We start from the raw sequence: 21,814 nt of genomic DNA on the forward strand, positions 1-21,814 counted from the left end.
GGGTTTTGGAGCGGTGGTGGTAAATGGGTTCTGGGTGAGTTTGGGTTCAGTGGGTTTAATATGGTGATGAAGAAAATGGATGAAGATGACAGATTTGGAAGAAAATGAATGATGAAGATAATGTTTGGGTGGATGATGATAAGATTAAGGATTAATTAAAAATGATTAAGATATATTATGTTTTTTATTTTATTTTTTAATTTAATTAAAATTATCACAGGTTAATTATTGTAATTAATAAATCTGTATTTTTTATTTTTTTTTTAAACCGGAAAAACCTGCTATTACAGGTCAAAAGTAGCTTGTGTAACTTTACACAAGCATTCAATTGTGCACCGTAAATTCCTCCATTAAACAAAGCCTATTCTTGCTTCTTACGTATCTAGTTTATCCAATGTGTATTCAATTAAAAAAAACTGTGCAAATTGTGGCGGTTGAACCGCCGTTTTATACAAACTGTAAATTTCGGCGGTTTAAACCGACATTACAAACTGCGTATTTCGGCCGTTCACCCGCCGCTAGTTCACGTAGTGAGTTATGGCGGATGCAACGGAGGTTTCCCAAAACCGCCATTATGTAAAGAATGGCGAGCAGAATTACGTCGTCTACAAAAACCGCCATTAATGTATATTGTAGCGGTTGAAACCGCCGCAAATTGCAATAATAGCCACCACAATTTGCACAGTTTTTTTTTGTAGTGATTGCTTCACCCCTGCCATTTTTTTTAAATGTCTAATTTATATCAATGTCCAATAAAGTGATTTTTATTTAGTTTATTATTTTTGATATCAAAACCGACAAATTGAACTCAAACCTATTAGAGAATATATACTAAGTTGATATTTTTTCATTAAAACTCAAGTCTCTATTTTATAGACATAAAAAAAAGTCAAACTTTGAAATTATAAATACTCATTTAACTAGGGTAATCATCCAACAAGTTTTCTTTCACGTGTTTTTTTTTTCTATCGTTCTTTGAAACTTCGTTTTCCATAAAAACTCTAATTCAATAGCTTCTTCTTTTTGTGAAAATATCACCATCAAACCTGAGAAGAATGTGAAACTCATAGCCAGAATGATAGCATTAGACAATTTTTTTTCTCAAAACCTCTAAGTAAAATCAATTCTTTTACCACAAAGGTTGGATCCATTTCAAAATTCCCCGAATCACTTAAAAAAACACATGATTTTTGCAGTTCAAAATAAAATAAAATAGCATGCCACCACAATCTTAATTGTCAAGATCTGGCTTTTCTGCTTCCTTTTCCATTTCCATCTCTTTCTCTTTGAGGAATTTCAACAGCTCATCCAAAGCAAGATCAGGATTCTTATCTCTTATTATCTTCTCTGCCACTACTGCTGGAGTTACATCTATTTTTTCCAATAGCTCTTCAATTTGTTCAAACAGTGGATGGTCTTGAATGTCCAGATAATTGGAGGCTAAGATTCTGAAAGCCTTGGCTTTAAGGTAGGTGGACTGGGCGGGGCATAAAGACTTCCATGCCCGCCCAAACAAAGAGTCAACCAGTCAAAGGAAGACCTGGCAGGTAAAAAACTGATGACCCTCGCCCTTCTCTTTAGACGGACCCACAAGCCAGCTGGAAGATTCTTCTGGATTTGTCTTATATGCATAGAGATTTGGGCCCTAGTTGTCAGGCCCAAATGTAGGAAAGGTCCACATCATGACCAACCCTCTATAAAAGGGAAGGTCATCACCTTGTACTGCAGACTTTTGAACAATTAATGAGAATATTCCCTTTCTATTACATCTTTACTACTTTTGTGCTCTGCTAGGGTTAGCTCTTCATTCCTCTTTTCACGTAAGCTTATCTTAGGACAGAACATTGGCGCCGTCTGTGGCTCTAACCTAGATCTACCAGTGATGTAGAAGGAGAGAGTTACGATTCATGGAGACCCGTTCAAGCGGTGTGGGCCGCCGTGATCATCGCCGGAGAGGTGGTGGTCGTCAGGGCGGATGCGGCGGCAGTTGTGAGACCCAAGTTTTTAAGTTTGGAATAAATCGAATGAAATTTCTTTTCACGATTAATTTGATGTAACGTGAAGGAAAACCTGAACAAGTGCTTATTGAATGGGATAAATTTGTGAAGGAGAAAGTTCAGGAAAAAGCTAAGGATTGTATCAAAGTCGATAAAAGTTATAACACGATTAGTATTCGCTTAAACCTAGGTCAAGAACGTTAGTAAACAATTAATTTACCCTTAAAGCACTATAGGAACTAATTCCAAAAAAAAAATATTCAGAGGAATGTCAGAATTTCTCTTATTCATTTCCATGACAAGCGTTTCGATACGAAACCCTAGAATGTACGAACGTCAATTTCCAACACTCGGAAGTTTGCCGAAACCGAAACCCTGATAGTTCAGAAACCCTAAAATCAACGGACGATGAAGACTTTTTCTATTCGGAGCTTCAAATAAAGATTTCATTCGCGTACACCCACTCTAATCGACGTTCCGAATCTTTCTTCAGAAGGAAGTTTCTGCATCCGAGGTCAAAAGCAGAAAGTGCATAAAGTGCATTTTTAAGCCGGTAAACATTAAAAACAAGCCTCGAAAACCAAAAATCATACTGATATTTCTTTGGAGAATTAGAAGATTCAGCGGGAAGAATATCATGTCTAAAATACGTAGGAATCAGTAGGAAAAATCGGAATCGCGAAATAATCATTTTCTCACGTTTTCAATTTCCTATATATACTTTGAAAAATGAAAAAAAAAAAAACAAAAGCTTCACAACACACACACACGGCCGAGGCATTGGAGAGGAAAAAGGAGGAAAAGTGATTTTTCCAATTCTTGACCGATCGTCGTTCCGTTCGTTGCTACGCGTAGACCTCGAGGTACTGATGCTTTTCCCTACCTCTGATCGTAAATTCTGTCGCTTTTCTCTATGTCTTTCTGTGCTCAAAGTTTTGAGCTTTTTGTAAAACTGTCCAAATAAGTTGATTTCAGTGTCTAAACTTATTGCCTACGTGCTCTAGAGCATGAATATCCGGTTGTTTTCTGCTGAATCTCGCCGAATTGCCGCCGAGTTTCAATTCTGCTCAAAAACCCATTTTTATGCTGAGGTTCCGCTTTTTTGATCAAAAACTCTCGACTGAGCTTAGCTTCAGTAGGATTAGTTGTTATAAATGTCGTTAGGATCGACCCCATCTAATTTGTTTTTCGAAATTCTGATTTTGAGTTTCTGAGCTAAAAATATTGACCAAAATACCCCTGCGACAGTTTTCGACCCGATAATTTTTCTGAGAGTTTCCCTGGCCTAGATATCGCCTAAGAATACCTAGGAATTGATTTAGATCGAAGAAAAAGTTCGAAAACCCTATTTTCCATAGTGGCCGAAACCTATTTGCTTGGGTACCGTGTCCAAAAATAATTTTTGGGCCTCTATGACCTGAGCCATTGTGTAGCTCTTTCAATTGTCGAAATTTTGGCGCCGGTTTCGTGTCATTCCGAGTTTTGTAGCTCGAGTTATGCACGTTTTAGCGAATAAAGTGTTTTTGTACAAAACTTGAATCGAGTCAAAACTCATCCATTCGGGGGAAGCCCTTCCATTCGTGCCTAAATGTTGTACTCTGAAGCTTCTTGAGCTTTGTCGAACATTAGTTAGGATTGTTTCGACTGTATCGACTTGTGTTAATTCATTATTGCTTTGTTTGCTCAAAGGTTCAATTGTGGAAACTTTGGGATTGATTGAACAAGCTTGTGAGGGAGACCTACACCGCGAGACTGGAACAACTCGAGGTGAGGGCAACTTACTTACTAGCTATTGCTTTATAGGCGTCGATGAATTCGACTTGAATATTGCTTGAATGTTGGATATTATATTGATATTGTTATTGAACTGAGCTATATGCCATTATTTCTGCTGAGTTTATGATGTTTTGCATATGCTCTATTGAATTGTACTGATTTGAGATAGTACATGATTATATGATTTCGGAGTGTGGGAAAACGTGATGTTATGCCATGCTAATGACGAGGTTTGGGAAATGTTAGGCAGGCTTTGACCGGAGGTCTAAGCCATAGTCATTTTAGGATCGAGACCTTCCCGGGAAATTACTTGGGTTTATTGGGATCTTTTTACTTATAGAGTTTTGGAACAAAGAGAAACGAAACTTGACTTCATAAATGAAATTCATAATGCATTAACCAAAGATAGAACATATTCAAATAGTAATAACAATTTCTTGGAAAAGACTTAGGATCTGAAATAAGTTTGAAAACGGGAAGTGTCGGCGATCCTAGCGTTGTGACTGGGACAGTCACTGAGTGCGGATGACACTCCTTGCTCCTTGAGCATTTGGTTCGGTCATCAAGAAGATGAGCCATTGTGACGAGAGGTCACTGAATGCGAGCAGCATTCTCTCTAATCGTTGATCAGTTGTTTGGCCATCGAGATGGTGAGCCAGGGTAACTTGAAAGGTCACTGAGTGCGAGATGCATTCTTTTGCTCGTGGAGCAGTTTGGTTGGCCATCGAGACGGTGAGCCAAAGTGACTAGGAAAGTTACCAAGTGCGACTAGCACTTCTTTGTTTACCTCAGGGTATTGTAGAGACAATGTACTCTAGCTAGACACGCGTACCTTGGTGAGGACGTTTCGTTGTTTGGCTAACCATATTGCATTCATGCATACATTTCTTGGAAAGTGTGCTGCTTTCCGAAGGACGATCTCAGATCGAACTTCATCGGAGCGAGATGCTTCATTGGAGCGAGATGCTTTATAAAAGCGAGATGCTTTACAGAAGCGAGATGCTTCATACGAGCGAGATGCTTTAGCGGAGCGAGATGCTTGGCTCGTCCCATCCATCGAGATGGTGACATTTTATCCGGATCATATTTTGAGCATGACATTGCATTGGCACGCCATGCACCTAACTATATTTGTTGATGGGTTGGAGATCCAATTGTTATTTGTGATTTGATGATGATAAACATCGTTATATATCTTGATGATTTGATGTTGATAAATGTTATGTATATACCTTAGGGTAGGCAATACGTAAGTTATACGTATATATACAACATATATATATATACCCCCCTTATTCTTCACATGTTGCTTGTATTATTTATTATATTCTGTGAGTTGACCCTCGCGCCTTGGCTTTGTGTTCATGTTTGTGTTTGGGCGGTCGGCCTGCTGCCAGACGTTCAACAGCCGATTCGAGATGGTTCGTCGTTCGGGGAGGACCCGGAGCGAAATGACTACTACTGAGCCTTCGACGTGGACCCGGACTTCATGCAGGATCAGATGAGGGTCGATGTTAGGGGTGTAGTACATCGGGTGTCGTTGTCATAGCTCTGACTGTCATTTCTTATTTTGGGGCAGGGTAGGTCCCCGACTATTAGCTTTTTGTGTGGTTCTCTTCCATGAGGATCACAGGGAGTTTGTCGGACGTAGAAGTCTTTCTTTTGGAAGCCGTTTTGGGCTGACTTACTCTTCGGAGGACTGTATTTATAAAACTTATGACTCTATTTATGAGTCACACTTATTTGCCTGCGGGCACTACTTTCAGTTATTTGATGTTACTTTCCGTCACTTGAGGACTATCGTGACGATGTTTTTAGTTGCAGCGAGGGCTGTACTTATACTGTATATTAGTCGCTGTTAATCGCGATTGGGTTGAGTCTTTAATTCGTCAAGTCTTTTATTTACTTAAAACAAATATCGAAAAAAAAAATATACCTGCTTTTCCGCTTTATTTTATTTTTGAGTTACTAAAGTGACACTCGGAAATCGGGGTGTTACATTGTGGTATCAGAGCTTGTCGAGTCTTTCGGGAGTCTTTGGGAAATAGGTCTTCTGTGCTAGGTTGTGTGACTCTGCAAAGAGTAAAAATTGATTGTCTGCAAGCGATTTTTCGCTTAGAATTGATTGAAGTTATTGCTTAATCATATTGTATAGTTATGTTAGATGCTATCTTATGATGAGTACTAACTGTTTGTTTGACTTAACAGAACATGGTGAACACTAACCAACTAGCTGAGATGATGGCCACTATGGCCCAAGTTGTGACTGCCCAAGCAAATGAAAATGCTTTGAGACGTGCGGCTGAGGAAGCACGTGATCAACATCAGCGTCAGAGGGAAATAACTCTGGATCAGAATAAGGGATTAAATGATTTCAGGAGACAAGATCCTCCTAAGTTCTCGGGTGGAACTGATCCTGATAAAGCGGATCTTTGGATCCAAGAGATTGAGAAGATTTTCGGTGTACTGCAGACTGCTGAAGGTGCCAAGGTTGGCATGGCTACTTATCTGCTACTTGGTGATGCTGAGTACTGGTGGAGAGGCACCAGGGGAATTATGGAAGCCAATAACGAGGAGATTAACTGGAATTCCTTTCGAACTGCATTCCTGGAAAAGTATTTTCCAACTAGTGCTCGGGATGAGCGAGAGGCACAATTTCTGACACTTCGTCAAGGAAGCATGTCTATACCTGAGTATGCTTCAAAACTGGAGTCTTTGGCCAAGCATTTCCAATTCTTCAACGATCATGTTGATGAGCGCTACATGTGTAAGCGTTTCGTCAATGGACTGAGGCCAGATATCGAGGACTCTGTGAGGCCATTGGGAATTATGCGTTTCCAATCATTGGTTGAGAAGGCCACAGAGATTGAGCTGATGAAGAACAAGAGGTTGAATCGTGCTGGAATTGGAGGACCGGTAAGGTCAGGTTCTCAGAACTACCAAGGAAAAGGTAAATTCCAACAGAGGAGGCCGTATCAGCATCCGGAGGGGAGAAGTTTTACCCCAAGATCTTATAAGCCTTTGACTACTGCCACTCCAGGGGCAGGGAGCCAATCAGCACACCCAGAGGTGACATGTTTCAGGTGTGGAAAGAATGGACACTACGCTAATGCATGTCTGAACCAAGGGCCTCGATGTTTCAATTGCAACCAGCCAGGGCATTTGGCCGTCGATTGTAGAGCACCCAAGGTGGAGCCAACTATTAATGCTGTGAAAGGAAAGCGTTCAGCTACAAGGGGGAGAGTTTACCTCATGAACGGTGAAGGAGCTGAGGGGTTAGCTGGGGGTGAGCGCAAGAACGAAGGTAACCTTTTAAATAATCTTTCTGATTTCTAGTATGACATACCTTGTTACTCTCGTAGTGTGTACAACACACCTAACTTGCCTTTACTGTCGATCTTTGACTTTATAGTTATTACCCCTATTAGGACTTTATCTGATTGTTGCTCGTGTTTTAACTATAGAAGTTACACGAGGTTTGGAATAACACGCTAAGCTTAGTGAGTTGTTTTATACCGATGCGTTTAAGTGGAAGCTAGAACTAAGAGTGAACCTCGTATAGATTCCTTATGGGTAATATATGGGTTATGCCGAGGGCGTGTAGTTTCGTAGCGGAATCCTTAAGGACTTAATATCAGGATATTTGTGACTACTGGACGATAGGAACACATTGACTGTTCCAGTGGGTTTTTATAAATTTCCACCTTCGATGTATTAGGCCTGAACAACTTACCATTGAGGGGGTGATATACGGGATCACAGCTGACAATGGACTTTGATAGAAGGACTGGTAGGATTAACTTGATTGATCGAGGATTAGTCGGGTTTGGGGGAAAAATTTGTGTTAAGTATTTGATTTCCTTGCGAAGGAGTTGTAGTTTTAAGAGATGAATTTTCACTTGAAAAGTGTTGAAGTGTTAAAGGACATTACCGATGCAAACTAGATAAAGGTTTAGATTTTAAGCCAATCGATTTGATCACGAACGCGTGAGACATGAAGTCTTGTCAGGTTTTGATCGAAAGGCTAAGTATTGGATTGAATGGAGGATGATCTAGTTACAGAAATAAAGTGTTAGTATTAAGATGAATACTTGAGGTTGTTATATGTGGACAAATTTCTTAGAGTTTAAGAGTGAATGGAACTTTGTTATGGATTTCGGTGATGCATGCTAGAGTTAGCAAGTGAATTTTGCTAAGTTGAATGAGAATCCTAGGGTTAAGGTTGACTTCGGGAGTTGAAAATCATGTACGAATAAGAGATTTAGTGGTGTTAGCATTTACGATTGTAGTTAAACCTTATAAAGTTGAAGGATCGGATGATAAAATGACTAGTTAAGACCCTTGAGGTATAGTTATGATTTGATCTTCTAGAGGATAAGTCTCGATTTATGCGAAGCGTTAGGGATTTCAGTAAGTGTAAATTGGTCTGAGTGAGGAAAGTTTTAAGGAAGGAAACGACAATGAAGGATTGTTAGATATTAAGATGATGATTAGCTTATCAGTTGTTTGTGAATTGATGTTAAAGGGAATAAGTCTAGCGATGAACAAGGTGTTAAGACTCAAGTCAAGTTTTAATTTAAATGGTGATTAAGTAGAAGATTGATTTCAGGGTACGAATGAGGATAGTTACGAAGTTCGAAGTGACGTTTAGGGACTAGTAGATTCCAAGGCAATAGTTCGTCTAGGAGTTATCAAGCGATCGAGTTGAGTTTTGGATCATGAGTGAACATCACGAGGACAAGTTGAGCATTCACTCCAGAACATGGAGATGTACCGAGTTTCTAATCAGAATTTTGGACGAACAAAAGCAAAGGAGTAAGTGGTTAAGGTTGTGCGAATGCACGGAATGCCAACAAATATTATTTCCAACGTAGACTAAATGCAAGTGGTCACGCTGGACAACATAGAGCTGAAAGATGATATGTCTTTGGAGACGCCGTTGGACAACATTAGGGCTAGAAAGTGAAACAATCGAGAGGAAAGCAGAGTGCTGTAGTGAAAGTTATTTGGAACAAAGACACGGACGATGCTATATGGGAGTGAGAGGAAAAAGATCAAGGAATAATATCCGGAACTTTTTGCTGAACCTTAAGTTTCGAGGACGAAACTTTCTTTTTGGAGGGTAGTAATGTGAGACCCAAGTTTTTAAGTTTGGAATAAATCGAATGAAATTTCTTTTCACGATTAATTTGATGTAACGTGAAGGAAAACCTGAACAAGTGCTTATTGAATGGGATAAATTTGTGAAGGAGAAAGTTCAGGAAAAAGCTAAGGATTGTATCAAAGTCGATAAAAGTTATAACACGATTAGTATTCGCTTAAACCTAGGTCAAGAACGTTAGTAAACAATTAATTTACCCTTAAAGCACTATAGGAACTAATTCCAAAAAAAAATATTCAGAGGAATGTCAGAATTTCTCTTATTCATTTCCATGACAAGCGTTTCGATACGAAACCCTGGAATGTACGAACGTCAATTTCCAACACTCGGAAGTTTGCCGAAACCGAAACCCTGATAGTTCAGAAACCCTAAAATCAACGGACGATGAAGACTTTTTCTATTCGGAGCTTCAAATAAAGATTTCATACGCATACGCCCACTCTAATCGACGTTCCGAATCTTTCTTCAGAAGGAAGTTTCTGCATCCGAGGTCAAAAGCATAAAGTGCATAAAGTGCATTTTTAAGCCGGTAAACATTAAAAACAAGCCTCGAAAACCAAAAATCATACTGATATTTCTTTGGAGAATTAGAAGATTCAGCGGGAAGAATATCATGTCTAAAATACGTAGGAATCAGTAGGAAAAATCGGAATCGCGAAATAATCATTTTCTCACGTTTTCAATTTCCTATATATACTTTGAAAAATGAAAAAAAAAAAACAAAAGCTTCACAACACACACACACGGCCGAGGCATTGGAGAGGAAAAAGGAGGAAAAGTGATTTTTCCAATTCTTGACCGATCGTCGTTCCGTTCGTTGCTACGCGTAGACCTCGAGGTACTGATGCTTTTCCCTACCTCTGATCGTAAATTCTGTCGCTTTTCTCTATGTCTTTCTATGCTCAAAGTTTTGAGCTTTTTGTAAAACTGTCCAAATAAGTTGATTTCAGTGTCTAAACTTATTGCCTACGTGCTCTAGAGCATGAATATCCGGTTGTTTTCTGCTGAATCTCGCCGAATTGCCGCCGAGTTTCAATTCTGCTCAAAAACCCATTTTTATGCTGAGGTTCCGCTTTTTTGATCAAAAACTCTCGACTGAGCTTAGCTTCAGTAGGATTAGTTGTTATAAATTTCGTTAGGATCGACCCCATCTAATTTGTTTTTCGAAATTCTGATTTTGAGTTTCTGAGCTAAAAATATTGACCAAAATACCCCTGCGACAGTTTTCGACCCGATAATTTTTCTGAGAGTTTCCCTGGCCTAGATATCGCCTAAGAATACCTAGGAATTGATTTAGATCGAAGAAAAAGTTCGAAAACCCTATTTTCCATAGTGGCCGAAACCTATTTGCTTGGGTACCGTGTCCAAAAATAATTTTTGGGCCTCTATGACCTGAGCCATTGTGTAGCTCTTTCAATTGTCGAAATTTTGGCGCCGGTTTCGTGTCATTCCGAGTTTTGTAGCTCGAGTTATGCACGTTTTAGCGAATAAAGTGTTTTTGTACAAAACTTGAATCGAGTCAAAACTCATCCATTCGGGGGAAGCCCTTCCATTCGTGCCTAAATGTTGTACTCTGAAGCTTCTTGAGCTTTGTCGAACATTAGTTAGGATTGTTTCGACTGTATCGACTTGTGTTAATTCATTATTGCTTTGTTTGCTCAAAGGTTCAATTGTGGAAACTTTGGGATTGATTGAACAAGCTTGTGAGGGAGACCTACACCGCGAGACTCGAACAACTCGAGGTGAGGGCAACTTACTTACTTTGCAAAAGGTACAAACCCAAAACGAGCAGTTGCAAGCCCAGGTAGAATATTTAACTCAGAGGCAAGATTTTAAACAAGGACAACGCCTTGAGGTTGAGGACGTCGTCGAATTTCAACCTTTTGTTCCAGCCATCACCAAGGTGGACATACCAAAGCACTTGCAAACGATGGCATTAGACGCCTTTTCTGGCGACTCTGATCCCATGGAACATTTGAGATATTTTAACACCAAGATGGTGATTGGTGGGGCAACAGACGCGGTGAAGTGCAGATTATTGCCTTCAACATTCAAGGGAATGGCGATGGAGTGGTTCATTAGACAACCGCCCTTCTCCATTGACAATTTTACCGATCTGTCTACTAAATTCCTAACTCAATTCTCCGCCAACAAAACTACAAAAGCAACCATGTTTGATCTCATCAGCATACATCAGTAGCCAGGGGAGAAGCAAAAAACCTACATGGCGCGCTTCAGTAAGATGGCTGTTCAACTGGAGGAGGATAACCCGGATGTATGCCTGGCGTCTTTCAAAAATGGCCTTAGGGCAGGGGATTTGAACCGAGATTTAACAAGGCGACCAGCGAGAGACATGATGGATCTTCGCGCTCGCGTTCAGGAATTCATCTTAATTGAGCAAGACGATAAGAAAAAGCAAGAGAGGGAGGAGGGGCGAAAACATGCCCAACCTGGCGGTGTTCCGCAGGAGAAACCCAAGGCTGGAAAGGAAACAAGGATAGCTCAAACTCCGCGTATGCCAAGACCTGGACCATATCAGAATTCCAAACCCGGTTTCCAAAATACATGGCACAGAAATCCCCTAGGTACCACCACAGCCTCGACTGGTCAACATGGTGCCTCGCCCACTCTAGTCCCACTCACTAAGTTGAATGCTCCCCTAAGCACCATCTTGAAAGCAGTTGGACAGACAAATGTTGTGCAATATCCATCGCCGCCTCGGCGACCACCAACCAATGTGGATACAAACAGATGGTGTGAGTACCACAAAACGTTGGGGCACACCACCGATAATTGTTGGAACTTGCGGCGGGAGATTGATCGGCTGATCAAGGCTGGCCATCTGGCAAATTTTGTTAAAGAGGCAGCAACTCCAGAAGCCACTAAGGTAACTCAAGGGGACAAAGGAAAAGGGAAGGAGATAGTTGAAGAGTTGGGCGATCCTGTTGGGGAATGCTCATCCATTGCAGGAGGATTTGGAGGGGGCGCGATTTCTAGCAAGGCCAGAAAGCGTTATGTGGCGTCAGTACATTCCGTGCATGAGGCATACGAGGGCGAATGTTGGTTAAATCACTTTCCCATTATATTCACCCCTCAAGATTTTGCACATGTTATTCCTCATGACAATGACCCGATTGTAGTAACAATCAGGGTTAACAATTACATGACGAAAAAAGTGTTTTTAGATCAGGGATCTTCGGCGGATATCATTTATGGAGATGCCTTTGATCGCCTGGGGTTAAAGGAGTAAGACTTGAAACCATATAAAGGAACCCTGGTGGGATTTACAGGGGACCGTGTCAATGTGCGGGGATACGTGGAAATACCAACAGCTTTTGGTGAAGGAGAGTTTGTCAAGAAATTTCAAGTGAAGTATTTGGTATTGGCGTGTAGAGCCAATTACAATGTCCTCTTGGGGCGGGACACCCTTAACAAGTTATGCGCTGTCATTTCAACCGCTCATTTAACTGTCAAGTATCCAGCCTGCAATGGGAAGGTCGGGATCCTACGCGTCGATCAGAACGCAACAAGAGAATGTTACCTAAGAAGTGTGACGCTCTATGGGCGAAAGGCCGCCAAGGAAAGCCACCGTATCACAGAAATTTTTCCGCAAGAAGGGTTTAGTTTAGACCCAAGGGACGATGCTGATGATTTCCGCCCACAACCTTTGGAAGAAACCAAACCGGCGCAAATCAAGGATACAGTTTTAAAGATTGGCAGCAGTTTAACAAAAGAGCAGGAGGAAAGATTGACCACCCTTTTGGGCAACAATTTGGATCTCTTTGCATGGACAATTAATGATGTACCAGGGATTGACCCCAATGTGATCACTCATAAACTGGTCATACGGTCAGGGGCGACACCAGTCATCCAGCCAAGGCGAAGAATGAGTGATGAAAAGAACAAGGCAGTGCAAGCAGAAACTGAGAAATTAATCAAGGCTCGATTCATTCGAGAGGTGCAGTACCCAACTTGGCTCGCCAATGTAGTGATGGTCAAGAAGGCCAATGGGAAATGGCGAATGTGCACAGATTACACAAGTTTGAACAAAGTGTGTCCCAAAGATTCGTACCCTCTTCCCAATGTTGATAAGTTGGTGGATGGAGCTTCCGGAAATGAACTTTTAAGTCTCATGGATGCATATTATGGGTATAATCAAATCATGATGCATCCTTCAGACGAGGAAAGTACAGTATTCATGACTAATCAGGCGAATTATTGTTACAAAACAATGCCTTTTGGTTTGAAAAATGCGGGAGCTACATACCAACGTCTCATGGATAAAAAATTTTCAAGCCAAGTTGGCAGGAATATGGAGGTATATGTGGATGACATGATCATTAAGTCCGCCAGGGCTGGTGACCATGGCGATGATCTCAAGGAAGCATTTGCCCAACTAAGAAAATATCAAATGAAGTTAAATCCTGAGAAATGTTCATTTGGGATTCAAGGGGGAAAGTTTCTGGGATTCATGTTAACTTCAAGGGGGATAGAAGTAAATCCAGATAAAAGCAAGGAGATCTTGGAAATGAAAAGCCCAACAAGTGTCAAAGAAGTACAACGTTTAACGGGACGCATGGCCGCCTTAGCACGTTTTTTGCCAATGGCGGGAGACAAAGCGGCTCCGTTCTTCACTTGTTTGAAAAAGAACTCGAAGTTTCAATGGACCGAGGCATGTGAACAAGCTTTTATCAAATTAAAAGAATCTTTAGCAACGCTGCCGGTACTATCGAAGCCCACACCAGGCGTTCCTTTGACGCTCTATTTGGCAGTCACGGATAAGGCGGTGAGTACGGTGTTGCTTCAGGAAGAAGGGAAAAAGCAGAAGGTTATATATTTCGTGAGCCATACTCTGCAAGGTGCTGAATTGCGATACCAAAAAATTGAAAAGGCGGCTTTGGCAATTCTGAAAACAGCGAGGCGCCTTAGGCCATACTTCCAAAGTTTCCACATCAGAGTTAAAACCGATGTTCCCTTAAGGCAGGTACTCCAGAAACCCGATTTGTCAGGGCGGTTGGTCAGCTGGTCAGTCGAGTTGTCAGAATATGATATACAGTATGAGCCAAGGGGCCAAGTTACAATCCAAAGTTTGACCGACTTTGTGGCGAAATTAACACCCACAGAAGGCGAGAAAACTAAGGGAGAGTGGGTCCTGTCCATTGATGGATCCTCCAACGACACGGGATGCGGGGCAGGAATAACTATTGAAAGCCCGGATAGGATGGTCATTGAACAATCTTTGAAATTTGAGTTTAAGGCAAGCAACAACCAATCAGAATACGAAACACTAATCGCCGGATTGAGGCTTGCCATTGAATTAGGCGTCCAGAAATTATTCATTAAAGGCGACTCACAGCTGGTTGTTAAACAAGTAAAGGGCGAATATCAAGTGAAGGACCCACAACTTTCTAAGTACCTGGAAGTGGTACATAGGTTAATGATGGAGATAGAGGAGATCAGGATAGAACATGTTCCAAGAAGTCAAAATGAAAGGGCTGATGTGCTAGCAAAATTGGCCAGTACAGGGCGATTGGGCAACTATCAAACAGTCATCCAGGAAACCCTTCCTCGCCCCAGTATTGACTTGGTAGAAGTTAAGTTAAGAGCAGTGAAGTCAGTGATTGAAGGCGAGCCTTCATGGATGGAGCCAATCAAGGCTTTCCTCAAAAATCCTCTGAAGGATAATGATCTGAACACAAAAGAAAAGCGTAGGGAGGAAAGTTTTTACACACTAGTAGACGGTGAGCTATATCGGCGAGGAATTATGTCTCTCATGCTCAAGTGTGTTGACACAGGAGAAGCCCTGGGAATCATGGAGGAAGTTCACGAAGGAGTATGCTCTAGTCACATAGGGGGGGCGATCATTAGCAGTAAAGGTATTAAGAGCATGATTTTACTAGCCGACAATGAAAAAGGACTGTCTGGAATACGTCAAGAAGTGCGAAAAATGTCAAGTTTTTTCTGACTTACATAAGGCCCCGCCTGAAGAGTTAACAACCATGATGGCACCTTGGCCATTTGCTATGTGGGGGACTAACATTTTGGGACCATTCCCAGTAGCAAAGGCACAAATGAAGTATATCATTGTGGCGGTTGATTATTTCACCAAATGGATAGAAGCGGAAGCAGTGGCAACTATTACAGCCGCCAAAGTCAGAAATTTTTAGTGGAGACGAATTGTGTGCAGGTTTGGGGTCCCATGGCTTTGGTAATGGACAATGGGACTTAATTCACAAGCAATGTCACCAGGGAATTTTGTGCGGAGATGGGAATTGAAATGCGATTTGCATCAGTGGAACATCCGCAGACTAATGGACAGGTAGAATCAGCCAACAAGGTTGAACAGACAAGCACGAAAGGTCTTTGGGCGGAGGAGCTTCCAGGCGTCCTATGGGCATATAACACGACTGAACAGACAAGCACGAAAGAAACCCCATATCGTCTAACTTATGGAACTGACGCCATGCTCCATGTGGAAATTGAAAACCAAAGTTGGCGAGTAACTCAGTTTAATGAGGATGACAATGGGGGAAATTTGATAGTGAATCTAATCATGCTGCCTGAGCAACAACGGGAGGCACACTTAAGGAATGAGGCGGGGAAGTGATGGTTGCAAGGAAATTCGCAACGAAAGTGGTTCCAAGAACTATGAGGGTAGGAGACTTAGTGCTTCGAAAGAATACTATACCCGACAAGCATAACAAACTTTCGCCCAATTGGGGCGGGCCTTACAGGGTAATTGGTGATGTTGGAGGAGGAGCTTATAAATTGGAACAACTTAATGGTCAAAAGATTCCACGAACGTGGAACGCCTCACATTTGAAGCAGTATTTTAGCTAAGGGGAACAACACAAATGAATGAAGCCTCACTCTTTTTCCCTTTCTTTGGAAAGGTTTTTAATGAGGCGGCATATGTAAAGAATGAAGGGGCAATTGCTCCCATGTATGGAAAGTAATGAAAAAATCATTTCAAGAAATTATTTATTTTTTGATTTATATTACGAGTTATGCGGCGCAAGTCGTATCAAGGTATAAAATACCGCGAATAATCCTTTCGGAATAAGAAAGTATCGCCATCGAATATCAAAAGCCTTGGCAATTCTAGTGGCCACTAGAAACCAAGCATCGTCGAAAAATCGGCTAAGGTATATAAACTTAAACGTTAACGAAATTCAGTAAACAACTACTTCAAGGTAACAACAGTTAAACTCAAAAGAACTTCATTAAAAGATAAGAAAAGGGCGAGGCCCATACATGTTTTAAACAACAACAAACAAAGGGGCAAAGCCCAAAGCAAATTTTGACTTAAACAAAATAAAACAACAAACAAATTCAAGCCAGGTTCTCGTTGTTGGCGTTGTTGTCTTGGCTTGCGGCAGTATGTGGGTCCTTCTCCCCTTTATCCTCATTCTTGTCCTCACCATTACCATCTTCGCCATTTCCTTCCTCAGACTCACTTTCAGAGTTGAATTGAGGAAGGAGGTCAATGTCAACATCATCATCGCCGATCACCTGACCATCCTTGATCTCCTTCAAAAACCCGATACGGGAAAGGTCAAAGCCTGGTTCAACAACACTGATTTGCTCTTTGGCCGCCAGAAAACCTTGAGCAAATTGCAGGGATGCACGCCCTAGAATGGAGGCATTCAGGCGTTCATATTTCTTTTCCAGCTTTTGGCACTTAGCCTGAACAGTAGTGTGTTTGACATTGATGGCTTCCTTCAGAGATTTAGTTTTTTGAAGGAGCAAGTTAGAAGTCGCCAAGTCTTCAGTTAACTTAGCACATTTCTCTTCAGCAGACTTCAGATGCTTGTTGGCGGTTTCAGCGTCGACTTTCGCTCGCTCATACGCAGCCTTATAATCAGTCGCCTTCTTCTCAAGATGATTCTTGGCCGCATGCAAATGCTTCACATAGTGAGCCATACCCGCCACGGTGCTGACGGCAAAAAGAGCATGATGAATGGCCATGGAAGCAATATTGGGGGGGCCTTGACCAGAAACGTCTTTATGAATCCGGTTGTTAAAGGTTCGATTCATGAAGTCCAAACCGTTGAAGTGAAGATCGGACAAGTTTAGCAAGGAAGGAGGAGCCTCGCCTCCAATGGCTGAACTAGAGCCAGCATGGCCAAATGGAGTCGGCGGGCGGTTAATGAGCATGTTTGGATCTTCTCGAGGTGGCGGGAAATTGTCATGTCCCTTCTTTTTCTCTGCCGGTTTACTTTTGGAGGTTAAACCGGTTGGATTGAGAGTTGTCTGGTGAAGAGGTTTACCACCAGCGGTTCTTTCAGAGGCGCCTGAAGTTTTTTGGCGTTTAGGGTCCCTGAGATTGTCAGAATCCGAAGTACCTTCGAGTTTTTTCTTCTGCTCAGCTTCAGCAGCTCTTTTCCTCGCCGCTTCAGCAGATTGGGCGAGGTACTCTATCATTTTCATCGGGCCGGCGTCAACCTTGCCTTTACCCATTGTGGCTGCACAGGAAAATATCATAGTTAGAAGTGAGGCATGAATAAAAAAAAACAAGGTAGGTGAGAAGATTAACAACTTACTAAAGAATTGATTTAAAGTGCCAGTTTTCGACGCCTCAATCAACTCATGACCGGAGACAACTGGCAACGAACGAAGGTAGTCGGCGACCCCTCGCTCGGAATCGTCTAAGGCGTCATAAGAAACAGAGATTTTTCGGCGAGGGTTTTTTGTCCAATAAAAGGGAAAGAGGGGAGAATTGTTGGAATCTCGGAACAAATTCTTTATCTCAGGCGATTCAATAATTTTAAAGTATTTTTTCTGCCATACTTTGTAATGGCTCTTGAGGGCGGTAAACCGACTCATTTTCTTGCGGGCTAAAAGAGGGACCCACTTCACGGAAGTGGGTTTCTTAGTAACAGACTTATAAAAAAGAAAGAACAAAGGGTAGGTGGGCGTAAAGCTCAGATGTTCACATAAGATTTCAAAGCAACGGATAAAATCTTCGTTATGAGAAGAGGCGGGATTTACCTTTGTAAACCCTTGAGCAGATATTCGAAGCGAATTAATACTTCCAATACTACCCCAGATGGAACGCCACAGACATTTATCTTCAACCAAATGTACGTTTGTACGCCATTCGAGCGAAGATAGATTCCCATTGGAGGAAAGGATAGAGTCAACAGAACCGGCCGGGCCGGAATCCTCGTGAATGGAAGGCGAGGATTGGAGTTCAATAACAGAGGGGGCAGAAATTTCCCCCTCCGTTGAAGGTGATGAAAGTTTTAAGGATGAAACACTAACGCTATGCAACGACATGCTGGGTAGTTTCATAAAAACTAAAGGAAGAAGATGAACAGTGTCGAGAAAGTAAAACAAAATAAAGAGAAGAAAGGATGTAAAGAACTCACCAGAGGAAGAAATGAGAGTTTGGGAAAGGAGGACGTCGGCTAAAGGGGAACACCGCGCAATGACTACGGCCGGCGTAAACGAAGGACTCACCGGAGTTCGAAGAGGAAAAAGTGAGAGAATTTCAGAAAAGTTTCAGAGTAAAAAAGGAGGATTTCAGAAAGTAAAGAAAGGAAAGGATAAAAGAGGTTTTTATAGGGGAAAAAGAGCAGAGAGAATGAATAGGAAGAGTCGTGGGATTTGAAATTCAAAAAGGTGAGGTGAAAAGGCATAACTCCTCGAGACGCACAAACGGAAATTGCATTCATAGCAAATGATGACGAAATCCCGGAAAACAAGGATGACGTGTGTCAGTTGAAAAGACGTGATGAACGGTTATGATAATGGCGACATATCGTTATAAAAATGGCGGTGCAACAACAAACATAAAAATGGCGGTGCAACAACAAACATAAAAATGGCGGTGTAACAACAAAACATAAACATGGCGACGTGTCAACGAGTGCGAAGAATGGCGATATAAAAACGAAAGCGAAAGGGGGAGTAAAGAACAACCAACATTTATAAACAACTCCACCAAAAATCACTCAGTGAATAATTAAGGCAGGCGACAAATAGCATATTGAAGACATTTCGACTCAACCTACCTGAGCCTCATGTCTTGGGGGCATGTGGACTGGGCGAGGCATAAAGACTTCCATGCCCGCCCAAACAAAGAGTCAACCAGTCAAAGGAAGACCTGGCGGGTAAAAAACTGATGACCCTCGCCCTCCTCTTTAGACGGACCCACAAGCCAGCTGGAAGATTCTTCTGGATTTGTCTTATATGCATAGAGATTTGGGCCCTAGTTGTCAAACCCAAATGTAGGAAAGGTCCACATCATGACCAACCCTCTATAAAAGGGAAGGTCATCACCTTGGACTGCAGACTTTTGAACAATTAATGAGAATATTCCCTTTCTATTACATCTTTACTACTTTTGTGCTCTGCTAGGGTTAGCTCTTCATTCCTCTTTTCACGTAAGCTTATCTTAGGACAGAACAGTAGGAAAGATTAATGTGCATGTCCATTCGACCCGGTCGCAGCAATGCAGGGTCTATTTTATCTTTGTGGTTTGTCGTAAATATTATAATTTTCTCCTCACTACTCGACCACAACCCATCTATGTTGTTAAGCAGACCCGATAGAGTAAACATGCTGCGACCCTGCAAAGTATGATGATTAAGATTCAGTGCGTGCTGCCCAGGATATTTTGGCTTCAATGCCTGTTGTGGAATTCCCATTTCAAAAAAAAAAAGATTTAGTGCGTGTTTAGATGCACTTTTTCATAATTGGTTATAGTATAGGTCAAATTACTTTAGCAAAATTAATTTTTGAGCTGGAATTATTATTTATAGAAGTAAACAGCTCATCCAACACCTAAAATTTGATTTTGAGAGTGCAAAGTAAATTCTAAATAATAGTAGTAGAGTTTAATTTATATGCACCGACGGTGTAAAGCAATCAACCAATCAGATTTATAGGATATGAGAAAATCTGTTTTTTCTTTAAAATCTGATTGGTTGACGGTATAAAAAAACTCTGCACGGTTTGTGCATCATTCTTTTTCTTATAGTATTAACTAATTTTGATCAAAGTCATAAATACCTGAACCTCGTCCTCCTCATCACTGTCTGAACACGAAGATCGAGCATGTACTATTTTGTTGCAATCTATGTCTTCAATCACTATAATGGAACGTTTTGGTGTGCTTTTCATCATTCTCTTAAGAGCAGAGTCAGAGAAAATAGAGCTAAGTTGAAAATCATATCATACACATCAAATCTCAAGTAATTGGCAATAGCTGCAATGAGGCTAGACTTTCCAGTTCCAGGAGGACCATACAATAAATAACCACGTTTCCATGGCTTACCCGCTTTTTTGTAGAACTCTTTGCTCTTTAAGAACTTGTCTAAATCACCAACAATGGCGTGCTTAGTCTCAGGGTCCAAAGCAAGCGTGTCCAATGTGGCGGGATGTGATAACTCACTTCCAGACCAGTGGTAACCGTCCCAAGAATGGATCTCAATGGTCTTCTGCTCAGCTTTCATGGTCTCATATGTTTTAAGCACATGTGGTATGTACCACTTCATTGCTTCTTTCTCTCTATCTTTCTTATCGAATGTTAATTTCAACGAACCACGCTTCTTCTTTTGAGAAAAAAATTCGGAACCTGCAACATCTACCATCCAAGTGAACTTGGTTGCTTCAAATTCGTCCACTACCTCTTCGCTTTCATCCACTGCGAACTCGACGTTTTTGCTTCATTTACTTTGCCAAATTTTAGCGCTTTGTAGGTTTGGGTTACTCGTGTAGGAAGGTAGCTTTGGGCACCATAGTAAAGCTCATTAGGTTTTTCAGCAAAATATTCATCTTTCCAAAATTGGTCAATTGTTAGGGCTACCTGCACACATCAAACCAAAGAAAACAAAAAAAGGGGGTTAGGATTGAAAATTTGACACATTAATAAAAAAAATTGACTGGAGTATATTGTAAATAACTTTATACTCAATACTAGTCGTAATATGTATGGTTAAGTTGCTTAAGCACATGTGACAGTACGGACCCACATGAATAGTACATCTTTTATCCCAAACCTTAAAGCTATGAGTGTATTATATTTATAAATCTACTCTTTCAAAAAAAAAATCTACTAATAAAGTGATATAAGATAAAATTTGATACTAAAATTAAATGGTAGAAAGTATCTTAAATACATTTAAATTTAAATTAAAATGCAATCTTGATTTTCGGACTTCAATAATATAATATATCCTTCTTTCAATTTTTTTTTAATCTACAACAAAAGTAATATATCACTCTGTTTAGTTACAAAAGTAATATATCACAATAGAACATTTTTTTTACTTTAAAAATACAAAGATATTATAATTTTAACAAATGTTTATTTCTTTCAAAAAAAAAAACAAATGTTTATTAATTTTTAAATAAATCTCAACATAAACAAATTTTTATTTATTTCAAAATTAAAAAATAGTAAATTTAAATTAAGAATATACTAAGATATTTTAATCAAAAAAATAATAACATTTTTTTATGTAACCAATTTTTTTTTTAAGTTTTCAACATAACTCTAATAATTGTACATGTCATCTTGCCCCGTGGAAATCCTGACAATTATGCAAGATTGTTGGAGGATTGCTTCTAGTATCTCCTCTATGGAGTTCTGTCATGTGAGACGTGAGGCTAATAGTGTAGCACATGTTTTAGCTTCTATTGCTTTTGATTTCCTTATAATGTGTGGTGGGATGATCCCCCTTAGAAGGTAGCTGAAGCTTTGCCTCCTCTGCTGGTGCCGAGCTTTTGTCTTTGCCAGAGAGGTGAATGGTCTGTATGACGCTTCTACACCTTTAGAGGTATTAGCTCCTTTACCCTCAGATGTAGGTTATTCTGGCAGGTACTTTACTAGAACTAAGAAGACGTGGCTACTCGAGGGAGAACTTAGAGTGAT

General features: G+C 40.8%; 1 pseudogene; it reads right to left on the reverse strand.

Annotated features, from left to right (window-relative positions):
* Positions 1-1,231: 1,231 nt before the first annotated feature.
* LOC130736331 (AAA-ATPase At2g18193-like) lies at positions 1,232-20,925 on the reverse strand (annotated as a pseudogene).
* Positions 20,926-21,814: the final 889 nt, after the last annotated feature.

Source organism: Lotus japonicus, chromosome 2, assembly GCF_012489685.1.
Source record: "Lotus japonicus ecotype B-129 chromosome 2, LjGifu_v1.2".
Lineage (NCBI taxonomy): Eukaryota > Viridiplantae > Streptophyta > Magnoliopsida > Fabales > Fabaceae > Lotus > Lotus japonicus.